Source organism: Patagioenas fasciata, chromosome 1 (assembly GCF_037038585.1).
Source record: "Patagioenas fasciata isolate bPatFas1 chromosome 1, bPatFas1.hap1, whole genome shotgun sequence".
NCBI lineage: Eukaryota > Metazoa > Chordata > Aves > Columbiformes > Columbidae > Patagioenas > Patagioenas fasciata.
In genome coordinates, this window is record NC_092520.1 from 29,784,796 (window position 1) to 29,799,177 (window position 14,382).

Below are 14,382 nucleotides of genomic sequence, written 5' to 3' on the forward strand. Positions count from 1 at the left end.
ACCAGGTATGGCAAAGATCAGGTATGTCTTTAGGAATCACAGATGAGATATTTCAGCAATTACGTTGCTAGACTTCTGGAACTAAGAGACAGCAGACGTGTTATTTGAAAGCTTTTTAAACTGTTCTCCGTGCCAAGTGGCTGGAGAGAATAATTTCTAAGAAAAGCCTAACGGCATGGCTTTGCTCACTAAAAGCCCATTACAATAATAACTGTGCGTATCTGAAGGGAATAATCATCATCCGGCCCACGAACTTGACAAGGCTCCAGGAAGAATTAGATAGGGACAGTGATACCGCCACCACCCACAATTTCACTTGATATGCTGTAAATTACAGGAAGACAAACCTTAAGCCTCAAGACAGGCGCGGGCAGCTCGCAGGGACATCCAGCCGGCCGGCCCATGGCTGCCCCCCGCTACCGGCAGCAGGCACAGCATTGCATCTGGGACACCGTTCTTTTCATGTGTCATTACTGATCATTATCGGGTAATCAAAACAAAGTGGTCCAAGGCAGAAAAGGCAGGTTTCAATCCAAAAAATTAAAATAAAATGTGATAGATGCATCCGCCTCTAGCATAACTGCTCAAGGAAAGCAGCAGAAGTTACGCAGCGCTGCTGTAAACTGCTCTGGAATAAAAAAGGGAACAAATGCCTTGTGGGCCACAGCCATGATTGTGCCGGATCCTTTCCATTTCTAGCTTTCCTACTTGGGTATTTTTCAAATGGCTTTTGCAACTACTTCTTTCGGAGTCACACACGGACAGGTGAAATTCAAGTAATCCTAATCTCAGTCTAATAAGTGGCACACAGCAGAAGGGAATCGAAGCTGCGGAAGGGAGAATAAATCCTCAGGGGAAAAAAAAAAAAAGAAGAAGAACACCTGCAGTGGAGAACACTTTCAATCAAGACAGTCACTTTGCATCTTAATTTGCGTGTGTTAGTCTGATGCAGGCAAAAGGTTCATGAGACAGGGCACTGGCACATGGCATCAGCAAACAGCAGCATTAATCTGCTCCCCTCTTTCTCACCCCATGTCTTGCACGCTGTATATATAATACAGACCTCTCAAGACAGGGTCTCTTTCTAACAGCCCAGAGCCCTTGGGTGTTTCGGTAATGCCAACCATTCGTCAGACCAAAACCTCCTTCCCTCTGTTATCGTGGCTCACTTGGGAAAAGACTCTGGCGTGCAGCAGGGGCAACACCCAGGTTAGAAATGGAGTATTTGAAACAGCACCAAAACTAACTTCCAGTTAGTGAGATCAGGTACCTCTGGAAGCTTTGCCTCGGGCTGCTTCACCCCCTGCCGTCCCTGCACTGGGGGGGAGCCCTGCTGCCTCACCTGCAGCCATCTCAGGCTCCCGCTGCAACACAGCCCTGCCTCTGACAAAACTCCAATTAAAGTCTCTCCAGGAAGCCTCCCTGAGTTTTTGCACCTTTGCTAGCTCAATTCTAACGGCAACTTTGAATGCAAGAACTGCCAGCCCATTTCTGGTGTAGTATTGCCCTGTTCCTTCTCTCTTTCCCCACAGGTTTATTTCTCTCCCCTCCTTCAGTTTTCCTTCCATTCACCTTGTCTCAGTTTTGGACAGGCCTTACGTTGATGTCTAAGCCTGGTTCAGACTTCTCCCCTCTTCTCTTAGTCATCCCTAAGCTAACTTCTTTCTAGATTTCACTTTTAGATCTTCTTCAAAAATATCCACATCTTTCCCTCCTGTCCCCCAGTCTATTATTTTTCCACTTTTCATGTTCACATAAAACTTCGCTTTGCAAGGCAGACAGAATGTCTTAAATGGTTTCTCCTCTATTCAGATCTTCTACCTCAAGTTCATTAACTTAATGAGATGAAAAATGATCGAATGGAGAAGGCTATCACACTCTGAATAATTGGCTTTTTTAATTTATTGCTCTCATGGACAAGCACGGACTGAGGCTCTATTATGTGAGACGCAGCAGAAGCACAGCAACATAAAAAGATGCTTTCTTCTTCCAAGAGACGGTGTAATGGGCTGACTGGAAGTGGAAGACTTCCTCTCCAAAGGGAATTGGAAATGACAGATGAGGGGATAAGCCATAAACGTCTTTGGAAATGAAGACCGAGATGTGTATGTGTAATGCAAAAGACACAGGAAAACTTCAAGTCCCTGCTCTGCAACAGATTTCCTGTGCAATCTTGGTCACATCACTTAGCTTTCCTGTGTCATAGCTCTCCACTGGAAATAGTACCTCACTGTCTGGTACAGTATTATGAGAGCAAATCCACCACGAGCTGCAAGGCTTACAGGCTCTACTACAGTGTCAAGAACTGTGCAAGATCCAAAGATGCAATTTACAATTTTATTTACAAGATTTTTTGCTAGTAAGTAACAGAACAGATTATATATACACTATTAGAGCTATGTATCTCCATGTATCCAAGTAATGTCCCTATTTCTCTACGTCATTAAAATCACAAAGTATTTTGTCATCATTTCAGTTTTACAAAGAAAAACAAACAAATCCACCCAAACCAATAACATACCACAAGCCAACTGGATTTATGACTCCCAGTACTTTTTGCAGCAGCATCCAAGGCCACAGAGCAGACACGACATTTCACAAACCAGCCACCTCCTCCGAGTGCTGTCACCTGCTGATTTAGCACTGCTAACCAGTTGACAGCTTCATCGGCTGCAAGAGTGCAGCATTCAGCAGCTACTCCCCCTTCAAAAGGGAGATGAGAGGCAAGCGAGCCCTGCAGTTAAGAAAGGGCTATCTGGAATTAATCAGCCGGTGCGCGGTGAAGCACTGAGTTTAAGGAGACCACAAACTCACGGCGCTTGAAACCTCTGTGCTCTGGAGCCTCATTCACACAAAGGGGAGTGCCACCGATGGATCCCATATTTTGGCCCAGCCACGGGTACCTTCAGTCCTCTTTTGCAAATCCCCTGTGGGAGCAGAGCCCTCCCATGGCCCAGCTCCATCTTCCTTCAGCAGCCAGGAAGGAGCCAGACCTTGCTCATCTCTCCCCCAGGCTCAGCCCTGCTCCCTCCTTGTCCCCCAGCCCCCACAGCTCTGGGCAAAGGTGGACCCAGCCACGGTACCCAGCCCAATGACCCGAGGAGCACATGAGACCGGAGTGGGAGAAGGGCTCAGGGAAGGAGTAAGTTAGGAGGGGGGATAAGATTAAGGACTGATCCTCTTGGAGCCAGCCTCCTTCCTCGCCCAAGCACTACCCTGAGCAGCGGCACGTAACCCAGCCACCCCAATGGACCCAGGGAACCTGCCAGGGTCAGGAGTGATGCTGTCAGAAAAATAACGTTATCTATGCAAATTTAAAACAAGTAAAATTTTGGCAGAACGTAAAGAAAAAAAAAATCCTGGATGAAAACCAGTTTCCTTAATAGCTGTCCATTAGTGAACATTTTTCAGTCATACCTGCAACCCAAATTTTGCACAATTCTGGTTATGCATGACAGGCAGTAAAATAGGCTAGAGATGCAAAAGCCTCCAAGTCCCTAAATCCTCCCTATATTTCACATGAGGGGTGCCAAACAGCACAAACAACAAAAAGAAATGTGTATCTGCAACATTTCTGCAAATTTAAGATCTTTTCTCCGTATCGCAGGAAACAGATTAATTATTTTCAACCAGCATTTGCTTATTGCAATGTGAGATCAGGCAGCTATTGAAGTGTTACCACCTGCTGGGAATTTCAGAACTTCCCATATAATCCTCCCCCTTTGACATTAAAGAGGGAGTACCTCAGGTGTGCATCACATTTTATCAAAATCTAATCACTGCTGACCAGTCAGAGTGGTCAGGGCTAAAAATATGCCACTTCTCAGAAGATATTGAGTTTAGTAAGGGAAGTATATATGTGATGTCTGCCACAGCAGGGGGCTAGAGCTGACATCCTCAAAGGCATCTCTCATTCTTATTTACACATCAGACAATTTTACATTGTTATCAGATAATGGCTTTATTAAAATTATGCATCTAAATTCACGAGGCTTACACTGACAGCACCAGATTCCCTGTGTGCAAGGAAAAAAAAAAAAAAAAAGATAATTAGCTGGTAAAGCTTATTTTCATCAACATTTGGGGTCTGATCACAGAAAATTCTGGGATTTCTCAGCTCCTTCTGTATCAGCTCAGCAATGCAAGAGCTAGCTGGCCAGCAACATTCCTTCTTTGAAACCTAAGGACTACAGTAGACTGAATATATAGATGAGATTTACTTTGGAAAATGTGCAGTGGAAATAAGTTTATTAAGCCTAAGGAGATTTGGGAAGGTGTCCAAGCAATAATAAATAATGAATGCAAAGAATTAAATACATTAGATCACCCCTTATGGCATAAGGGATGGAATGCAGTGATCCATTCTTTTCTCTCCCCTCTAGATTAAAAAATATATATTACATTGTTCACTGTTTCTGGAATTCCCCCTTTAATGGAGCTTATCTTAAAGATCATAGTATGGGGAATATATATTGCACAGTTGAAATAATTAGAAATATGTCTGGAAGCAAGTCTGAGGTATCATGAAGTGTCACTATTAAAAAGAGAGCTGGCAAGCTGTCTCCTACGCTTTACACTGATTTTGTTGTATAGTTATGTGATTTTGTCTGGTCTAGCGACTGATACCAAGTAGAAATCACAAAACACACTGAAAAACGCTAAAATTAATCCTACTAATCAAAGACTCGGAGTGACAGAAACGCAGCAGTTACTGTGCCAGCGCTACCTGCGCTTCGGGAGCGCCGAAACACCGCGCTCCGGGCGGGACGGTCCCGGCCTCGGGGAGAGAGGCGATCGCAGGGAAAATCCAGGCGGAGAGCAGGCACAACCTGAAGTCACACGGGCAGTTTTATAAACCGGAATAACCAAGCGTTACGGCAAACACACCACGGTCCTGTCAGCGCTTCTCATAAGCGACCTGCGGGCTGTCCGCAGCCTGTGCCGGTTGCGGTCCGCGCCACCCACCCTGAGGCTGCCCGGGGCTGCCCGGCGCAGCCCGGGGCTCCTCCACGGCTCCAGCCCCTCGTCCTCCGCGGCGAGGCGAGGCACCGCCGCTCCGGAGTAACCCACCCGCGCCCCGCGGACGGTGCCTGGTCGACGCCCGGGGTCCCCCGCGCCCGCCCCGCCGTTGGGGGAAGCTCCGGCCGGGTCGCGGAGAAGGGGCCGCGGTTCTCCCTCCGCCCGCCCGCGCTCACCTTCCACGCTGCTGCCTTCTGCTCTTGGCGGGCGGAGCGGCCGCCGCACCGGCGCCGCCGGCGGGACGGGCGCACAGAGACGGGGCTGAAGCGCGATCGTTCCTGCGGAGGAAGCGCCGCCGGGGCTGCCCCTCGGCGGGCGGGTGCTCACTCACCTCCGGCGGCGGGGGGAGGGTTGAATGGCGGCGCGGCGCGGCTGTCAGGGCGGCTGTCAGCGGGGCGCGGGGCGGCGGCGGGCGCCGTGCGAGGGGAGCCCGCGCCCCTGGCGGCGAGGCGCGGCGAGGCGAAGCGCTGCCCTGCCCAGCCCTGCCCCGCTGGGGCTGCGCCGCCCGCACACGCCCTCCTTCCCGCCCGCCGCCGGGGTGTGGCGGCCCCTGTGGGACAGGGGCCTCCGGGAGGGACGCGCCGCGGCAGCCCGCTGAGGGACGGACGCGCCGGGATCCTTCGCCGTGTGCGTCCCGGGCTCAGCCGCCACCCAGTTCCAGAGAGGGCTCTGCTGTAGCCCGGCGTTCAGCAGTTCTCTCGCGGTGCAGGTTGTGCGGCGCCGGGCCGAACGGTCGTCGTGGTCTTCTCTTCGGTCATGAAGAAGCTGGAGAGCCGTGGTGAGAGTCAAGGTGATGCTGGGGAGGCAGGTCAGACCTTCAGACCTGCCCAGGCTGCTGTTTCTCCACAGGTGTGTGGCTGTCTCCACCTCTCGCATGTCTCTGCAGGCTTCCTTTGTGGTCAGTAGCGTGTCCTCACTGCAAATCAGTCATAGAATCATAGAATGTCCCGAGTTGGAAGGGACCCACAAGGATCATCAAATCCAACTCCTGTCCCTGCACAGGACAACCCCACAGTTCACACCATGTGTCTGAGGGTGTTGTCCAGTCTCTTCTTGATCACTGTCAGGCTTGGGGCCGTGACACCTCCCTGGGGAGCCTGTTCCAGTGCTCCACCATCCTCTGGGGGAAGAACCTTTTCCTAATATCCAACCTGAACCTCCCCTGGCACATCTTCCTGCCATTCCCTTGGGTTCTGTCACTGGTCACTAAAGAGAAGAGATCAGCGCCTGCCTCTCCTCCTCCCCTTCTGAGGAAGCTGTAACCAGCATGAGGTCTCATTTCAGTCTCCTCCGGGCTGAACAAACCAAGTGACTTTAGCTGCTCCTCATACGACTTCCTCCCCAAACCCTTCACCAACTTCATAGCCTCTTCTGGACACTCTCGAGTAGCTTTATATCTTTTTTATCCTGTGTTGCCCAGAACTGCACACAGTGCTCCAGGTGAGGCCGCACCAGTGCGGAGCAGAGCAGGACAATCACCTCCCTGCCCGGCTGGCAATGCTGTGCTGGATGCACCCAGGACACGGTTGCCCTCTTGGCTGCCAGGACACACTGTTGCCTCATGTCCAGCTTGCTGTCAACCAGAACCCCCAGATCCCTCTCTGCAGAGGTGCTTTCCAACATATTGTCCCCCAGTCTGTATGTACAGCCAGGGTCACCATGTCCTAGGTGCAAAATCCAGCACTTACCCTTGTTGAAATTCATGTGGTTGGTGGTTGCCCAGTTCTCCAGTTTGTCCAGATCCCTCTGCAGGGCCTCTCTGCCCCTGAGAGTGTGGACAGTTCCCCCCAATTTTGTGTCATCAGCAAACTTACTAAGCAAAACCTCAAGTCCTGAGTCTAAGTAATTTACAAGACATTGAAGAGTGCTGGCCCTAAGATGGATCTCTGTGGAATCCAGCTAGTGACTGGTTGCCAGTCCTTTCCTGCTGGGTGTTGGTGAAGCCATCCATCCATTCACAAGCTTGGAGCCAGGAGTTGGTCGTCATCTCATGAAGAGAGCAGCGGGCAGACCAGAGGCCACTTTGCAGAGTCAGCTTGCAGTGGTTAACACACGACATTAAACAGCCTCATCAATGGCGAAGAGAAGCACCAGCTCCTTAAGGTGCCCATCTGCAGCCAAAGGTCATGCATGTGTCGGTATTTGTTGTGTCTAGTCTTGATGGATAATATTCAGGGACTATTGTGACAGGGATAAAACTATCCTCTTGCAGAGAGACTCCTTTAAAAAGAAACCAAAACTTTCCATCTGTTTTTATGCTCATCCATTTATCTGAAAGCATGATTAAATTTATTTCCCTGACGTGGAATCTGTAATTTAAATACAGATCAATGGATACCCACACAACCCACAAAACTACAGAAGGATTTCAAGGGGCATTTAAATCGGCCAGTGTTACATTTAATGAATCTTCCTGCTTTCCTTAATTCATCTACAATATGTGTGGACATGACATAAAGGCCCAAGAGGAAGTAATTGTCAACTTTTGGTGCCCAAAATCAAAGCGAAATGCTGCTCCTAGTTAGCTTTTATCATCTATATGACCAAGAAAATGCAACTTCCACACAACACAAGTATCCCTGCCCCACATGAATGTTGAGCCCCAGCAGGTGATGAGGGCTGCTGCCCACCCTAGTCCCCCATTATCTTCTGCCTTCGCACTTTGACTCAGCTCTGATCAACCTGCACTAAAGCACTTTTCCATATGCTCGTTGGGGTCTGCAGTGGCCAACGCTTCACAGGCACGCTGCCATCTGGAGTGCTGTCAAAAACCTCCAGGAAAGCAAGATAAACGCTTGCTGAGGCACTCGGACTGTATTCTGGACAGCAAAGAGTGGAGTATTCATGTATCGTAAAGATTTTCCAGGCTGTTTTTTAACATTTTAATTTGAACAATCCAAATTTGTAATATTCTCCTGTTTCGTTTTAATATCGGTGTACACGTTTTGGTTTTGGTTTTGTTTTTTTCTTAACTGCTGGCTTTTTGGTGTCTGTAAGATTTTGTTTGATGTTTGGTTGGAGGAGGGATTCATATATGTGTGTGTGTGTCCACTGTAGTTAGTGAAGGTCACTGCATTTCACCATCAGACACTTGGAGCCACATGATCTGTTCCATGTCTCATGGTGGCTCAACCCTTTCTGAACAGTGTGGTCAGCAGGACTAGAGAAGTGATTGTGCCACTGTACTCGGCACTGGTGAGGCCCCCCCTTGAATCCTGTGTTCAGTTTTGGGCCCCTCATCATAAGAAGGACATTGAGGTGCTGGAGAGAGTGCAGAGAAGGGCAACAAAGCTGGTGAGGGGCCTGGAGCACAAGTCTGATGAGGAGCAGCTGAGGGAACTGGGGCTGTTCAACCTGGAGAAAAGGAGGCGGAGGGGAGACCTGATCACTGTCTCCAACTACCTGAAAGGAGGTTGTAGCATGGAGGGTGTTGGTCTCTTCTCCCAGGTAGCAAGTGATAGGACAAGAGGAAATGGCCTCAAGTTGTACCAGGGGAGGTTTAGATTTGATATTAGAAAAAACTTCTCCACAGAAAGAGTTGTCAGGCATTGGAACAGGCTGCCCAGGGAAGTGGTGGAGTCACCATGCCTGGAGGTGTTTGAAAGGCCTTTAGGTTCTTAGGGGCATGGTTTAGTGCTAGAGTTAGATTATGGTTGGACTCCATGATCCTGAGGGTCTCTGCCAACCAAAATGATTCTATGACTGATTTCAGTGCCGAGGAGTTTCCCATGCCTGGTCCTGGTCTGTGTGACCCGTCGGGCAGCAAGGACTCGGCTCCAGGCAGTGCTTCTGTGGAGATGCAAAGGCACACAGGTACAACCATGCCAGAAGCTCCTTTCACCTTGATCACATAAGGTATCGGCTGACACAATCAACTGGAGGTGTCATGGCACTGGGTTTGGTTTGAGTGAAACAGGTAATAAATCTTGCGTGGTAATCAAGAAAATAATACTGTGAGGAGATTACGAAGTTCAGAGGTGAGGAAGCATGTGGCGAATGGCTCCCTGCTTAGAAACATCTGGTGAAGTCCTGGGGCTGAAACTCCAGTCTCGCTGCCTACATTTAACATCTGAAAAATCTTGTATCAGTGAGTGGTTTGCCAGGCTTTTTTCCTCTCTGACCACAACTTCTTAAAAATTTAATCAGTAAGAAAATAATGTCGTTCCTCCATTCTAATACAGAGGAGAAAGTAAAGAAATCCACACAGCAGGAAAGAGTCTGAAATGTGGAAAGATGTTTTACTCACATCACAGTATTTTGCACTTATTATAGTGCCTTTGATCTGATGGTCTTAGAGTATTTTATGAGTTAGGAATGATCTTTGGTCTTTTTGTTTCCCACTCCTGATGAAAAAGGCTTTGTCTTCTTTTTTTCTGCCAGAGTAGTGATTCACTGAGATTGTACTTAAATTGCAAAGCCAGAAACAGAACCAAGACTGTAGTTCAGGTCATTGCACTCCCCCTTCATGCCTTCTTTAAGACCCATTTCACCTTTGTGTCAACATCCAAGAGGGGACAGAGTCCAAAAAATAATGTTTAAAAACCACAAGTCATCCCTTATGATTACAAGACAGAAATTGTAAAGACCCCAGGTAACGAGAGGATGAGCACAGGATAAATACACAGCCTACATTATTAAACCCTTTGAAGCACACTGGATTATGTTCACACATAACACACCTGCTGTGATGCTGAGGACTAAGATCTGTCTTTGTTAATGTGCCGTCCAAATTTCACCAGGAACATATTTTTCATTAAAATACTTGAGCGGAGCTGGTCTCTGAGGCATCTGGCTAACGGCGGATGAAATGCCGGGTTCCTTGCCATTGAAGTTGGTTTCCCTGGAGAGTGAAACACTAATAACAGAAGGAACAGGAGAAAGAGGGAGCAGATGAATACTCATTTAGCCCATAACCATCATGTTGAGAACAAAATGAATTTAGACATCAACGGATACAAAGAGAGAGTGACCTTTAATTGCTGATCTGTAGCACCAGCTGCCGGTGTGATAAACAAGCGGGGACTGTGCAGGCAGGTCCCACCTGAGCACAGGGCCGAGGTGGCTGAAACGTGAAAGGCAGCCGTGACGGGAAGGTCAGGCAGGGAAAAGCACCCTGGCGTGTAAAAACAGGATCATCTGTTTTCCAGCTGCTGACAGCTGTGCAGAAAACACTTGCACATGTAGTGACGGGTGGCGTCAGAGGCCATGGGCAGCTGCTGCCGGCTTAGCCAGGCCAGAGCAGCCACGTCGACTCCAGCCACGAGCTGAAAACAATCTGCCTGATTTTACCCAGCAAAATTAAGGGCATTTGTATGAAGGGCACCATCACCAGATTGGCTGTGTTGGTGGTTTCCAGTGGGCATAAGGTGGTGTGTTGGTTTGTGGCTCTCTCTCCTGCCAGCACAGTTGGGTTGGGAAGAAAATGTCTTTTTTTTCTGTTGGCATAAGACCAAGATCGTGTAGTAGCACATATTGACCACAGACCACCAGGTGTGAAAGCAGGATGGCTGGCTACTGAATTCCCTCTCTGCTCTGCATAGCGGGGAGAGATGTGACATTGTTTGTGATTTCTATCTGTTCGAAATATGCTGAAAGTCTCCTCTTGCTGATATTAAAATGACCTCAAGCTTCCTAACGGGAGCGATAATAATATCCTGGCTCAGGAGGAGAAGCGTGCAAGCAAGAGAAATATCTCTATGCCCTCATCTACACTTGCAAAGAAGATTTAATTGTGAAACCCCCAAAGTAGTGCTGGCTGGGATCCAAGCTAGTCATCTGTTGCGGATGAACAAGGTAAGGGCCAAAACAGTCATGTAAATATTTGGTGGTGTAGGGGGAAACTTCAGAAAGCTGGAAAAATGGAGAAACTGAAATGTATCCTATTGGAAATGATGCCTTGGCACTGTTTAAGAAAGTTTCTCAAGCTATCAAAAAAAATAAAAGAAAGATTGCACCGCCTGAAAAAACCCTACAGTCTAGACCGGAGGACTGACAAGAATACTAATAGTTTAACTACAGAAGGCATTTGAATTAATAAAAGTAAGTAGAAAAAAGGTTAAATTGTCAGGAATTGGTAGAAATCAGAAATATGAAACTGTTAAAGAACTTAAAAGAAGATGAGAGCTGCAGCCAGCAGTATTGAGTGATAAAGATTTTGCTGATTTTAACATATATTTGAAACAAAAGAATGGTACCTATTTTACTGATCTACTGCTATGTGAAAAATTTGACTTGTCATTTGGAATGCAAAAGAAACACAGATGTTCAATAAATATTTCTGTTCTGTTTTGGCATGGAAAACAGATGATAGAACCATATTCCAGGATGGCAACAAAATACTTCCTGTTCCAATGCAAGCCTGAGAATGCAGAAGAAGAGCAGCTCCAGTTAAACAACCTGAAATCTGCAGCTCTGGATAAACTTGCATCCAACAACTTGTAACACTGATTTTCCAATCTGTTAGTGTGGTGTGGAGGTTTCAGACCCCTGGACGAATGCTCACACGCAGGGTATTAGTGGTTCCGTTGGTTTGTGAAGTGAGGGCAGCCCAGGCTGCTACAGACCTGTCGGCTCTGCTCTGGTTCCAGACACAGGGATGGCAAAGCTGAGAATAAAAAGGGACAGTACCATCACCAATGCCACTTGACAAAGGCTGGTGGAAAATGTGTTTTAGGTAAAGGTAGCAATGTTATGATGTTATAATGCTTTATGTTTCCATGGAACATTTGGGTTAGTAACCCCTGACATTTGCAACAAGGACATATCTGCAGAATGAGCACAGCATGCATTAAAAGGATTAAATGTTGACTAATTGGTCTCAGAATTTCATTTTTATGTGTCATCTTCGTGCAGGACATATTTACCTAAAAAAATAAGCATGGATTAGGCTTTAGCAATTTAGAATTTTTATCAGAGGCCTAAAAGAGGATGTAATGTCCTCAGTGCTCACGTTTTCATGTAACACTCAAATTAGGAGAATGATTAGTCCTGAAGGCAGGTCACTACCACTGAGCATTCTCTGAGTAAACTGAGCGTTAGCAGACAATACATATTTTAATATAGCTTCCACAAATTTAGATATCTAGGAGCAAAGACTGTAGGACATGCTTTATAGGGCGTGCAGCTCCCTCTGGGGTATTCATTACTTTACAAAGATCTGGGGATCATACTAAGTCGTTTGCTAATCTTGAGCTCCCACTGTCACATCAGTTAGCTTATGCAGTGCCTGCAGGTTTTGAGCAAAGATGTCACTTTACTTTTACAAGTCTTTTGCCACTATCCCACCTAAAAGTATTATGACCAAACGCAAGAAACATGACTTCAGTCAAATCGCTATGAGGAAACACAAAACCCTTGGGAAAACTGAGGAGAGAGTAGTTAGCATTGATATCTTATTAAATGGAGAGATGATAAAGGGAAATTAATCTGTCACTCTGCAAAAATCACACCACCATGGCACGAAGGACAAGCCGTGAGAAAGCAGATCTGCAGGAAAGTTGCAGGACAGCTTGATCATGGGAAGCCCTAAGCCTTTCCATCTACACTGTTGGTGAATAACCCCACTTGGTTCAGGCTCATAGTTTTTATACTGTGCTTAGGAAAGGTCAAGCTTGGGACATCCATGGGGAAACCAGGCTGCAGTGCACTTAGCACAGTGCGGTTCTACAGGAGACCACCCTCAAAACCCACTTTCCCTCTTTCTTAAAATGCCCATGGGAATGAGAGTCCAGGAGATGTCTAAGTCGTGTTCACAGCTGAGCTCTGTGGATGGGGAGTGAACTGAGCACGGACACAGGTTCAAATGCATGTGCAGGACTGTGGGCATGCATGGGATGGATGGGAGTCTAAAAAAAAGGGAAACTATGTCTGCAGTTAGCACTGTTGCAATAGCTTTAGTTGGTCCAGTGATGGAGTTCACCATTTAAGGTGGCTATTAGGTGACTATGGAAAACCTTGGGAAGAGCAGAAAACAGGACAATGTAATGGAAAGAAGGACTCCACATCTGTTTAAGAAAAGTTACATTTCAGGACACCTGGCATGTAGGGAACTCATCTTTAATAGAAGATTTATTAAATAAAATGTCCAGTGGCTAGAAGCTGAAGCTAAACAAACTCCCATTATGTACACTGAAAACATTTTTACAATGGGTAATGGTCATTGGAATAATTTGCCAAGAGCTGTGGTGGGATTTCCCAGAAGCTGTCATCTCTTGTTGTTCCTAAAAGAGAAGTTCTGCTTCAAACACAAATTAACTAAGGGAAGTCCTACAGCTTCTGTTACCCAAGAGGTCAAGTGAAATGGTCATAACATAATACCCTCTTCTGGCCTTGTAACCTATAAATAGATTCAAGTCCCAGTGGAAAGAAATTTATCCTTATCTTGAGCTTTCCCAAAACACTGTGGAAAAAACAATAGAACACAGAAAGATCAGAAATAGTCACTTTGCAACAGTTGTGCCTAGTTCAGTATTTCTAGTGAAGGGACCAAAACATTTTTCTGATCTATTCCAGAATGTCTTTTCAGCTCTTCTTGCTCTCAGAGCTCAGCCATACCCAACACACACATTTGCCAAGCTGCTAACTAGTCAACATTTGGTAATCATAACAAAGGTTGAGTTTGAAGTCAGTGGGAGTTTTGCTATTCTCATTTAATGGGTGAATCAAACCAGAGTATCTTTGCAATTTAAGGACACACCTCAAATTCTCCATCCGATGTGAAGTGAGACTCGAGGGAATTGTGCCACACACACACAACTGCTGAGTCTGGCTGAAAGAAGACACATTTCTCATATGCTATGTCAAATACTGTTATATTTAGGCAACATTTGAAAATAATTCTACCTACATGAAGTGAATCAACAAATAGCCAAAGTACAAATGCCATACCAGCAACAGACGCAAATTTATTGTGCAACTGCGCTGCCTTTATTGTTCTCTGCAAAAGGAGTGCTTCACACAGCGTATATCCTCCTGCAGACTTTTTGGTTAAAAGAAAGTCCTGTCTTTGAGCTTCTGGGAATGTTCTGCATGTAGGAAGCAAAGGATGCAGGAGCACAGTGAAACAGCATTTAGATTATATCAGCCCCTTCCTTTACTTACTCCTCAAGATCATTTTGATGATTGTTCATCATCACCAAAGTGAAACCCTCCAAGTACATAAAATACTTTAAATTGAACAAACCAATGCAAAATGTCTATGTATTCAGAGCCCTTATGCTCAGAGCATAAGGAGGTAGATGTGCACAAGTGCTGTGGCTGTTCCAGCAGCAGCAGCCTGTTCTGCCTGGAACTTGCTGTCCATGGTTGCTGTGAGCGTGGCAGAGCAGGTTCAGTGTGCTCTTTTATCAGTGGGAATTTGAACTC

At 46.6% G+C, this 14,382-nt stretch overlaps 1 protein-coding gene and 1 long non-coding RNA gene across 3 annotated transcripts in view; one reads left to right on the forward strand and one right to left on the reverse strand.

Annotated features, from left to right (window-relative positions):
- Positions 1-5,456, reverse strand: part of THSD1 (thrombospondin type 1 domain containing 1) — a 28,199-nt gene extending 22,743 nt beyond the window's left edge. The window contains exon 1 of one of the 2 annotated variants that reach the window (XM_065862635.2): positions 5,351-5,456. The gene's annotated coding sequence lies outside the window, so the exon portion shown is untranslated. Of the gene's footprint in view, positions 1-5,195 lie in introns of both variants that reach the window. The other variant, XM_065862626.2, reaches the window with a different exon arrangement.
- Positions 5,457-5,592: 136 nt separating this feature from the next.
- Positions 5,593-11,789, forward strand: LOC139827288 (uncharacterized). Its single transcript, XR_011737765.1, has 3 exons — positions 5,593-5,868; positions 8,732-8,832; positions 11,323-11,789. It is a non-coding gene; the product is annotated as an uncharacterized lncRNA (long non-coding RNA).
- Positions 11,790-14,382: the final 2,593 nt, after the last annotated feature.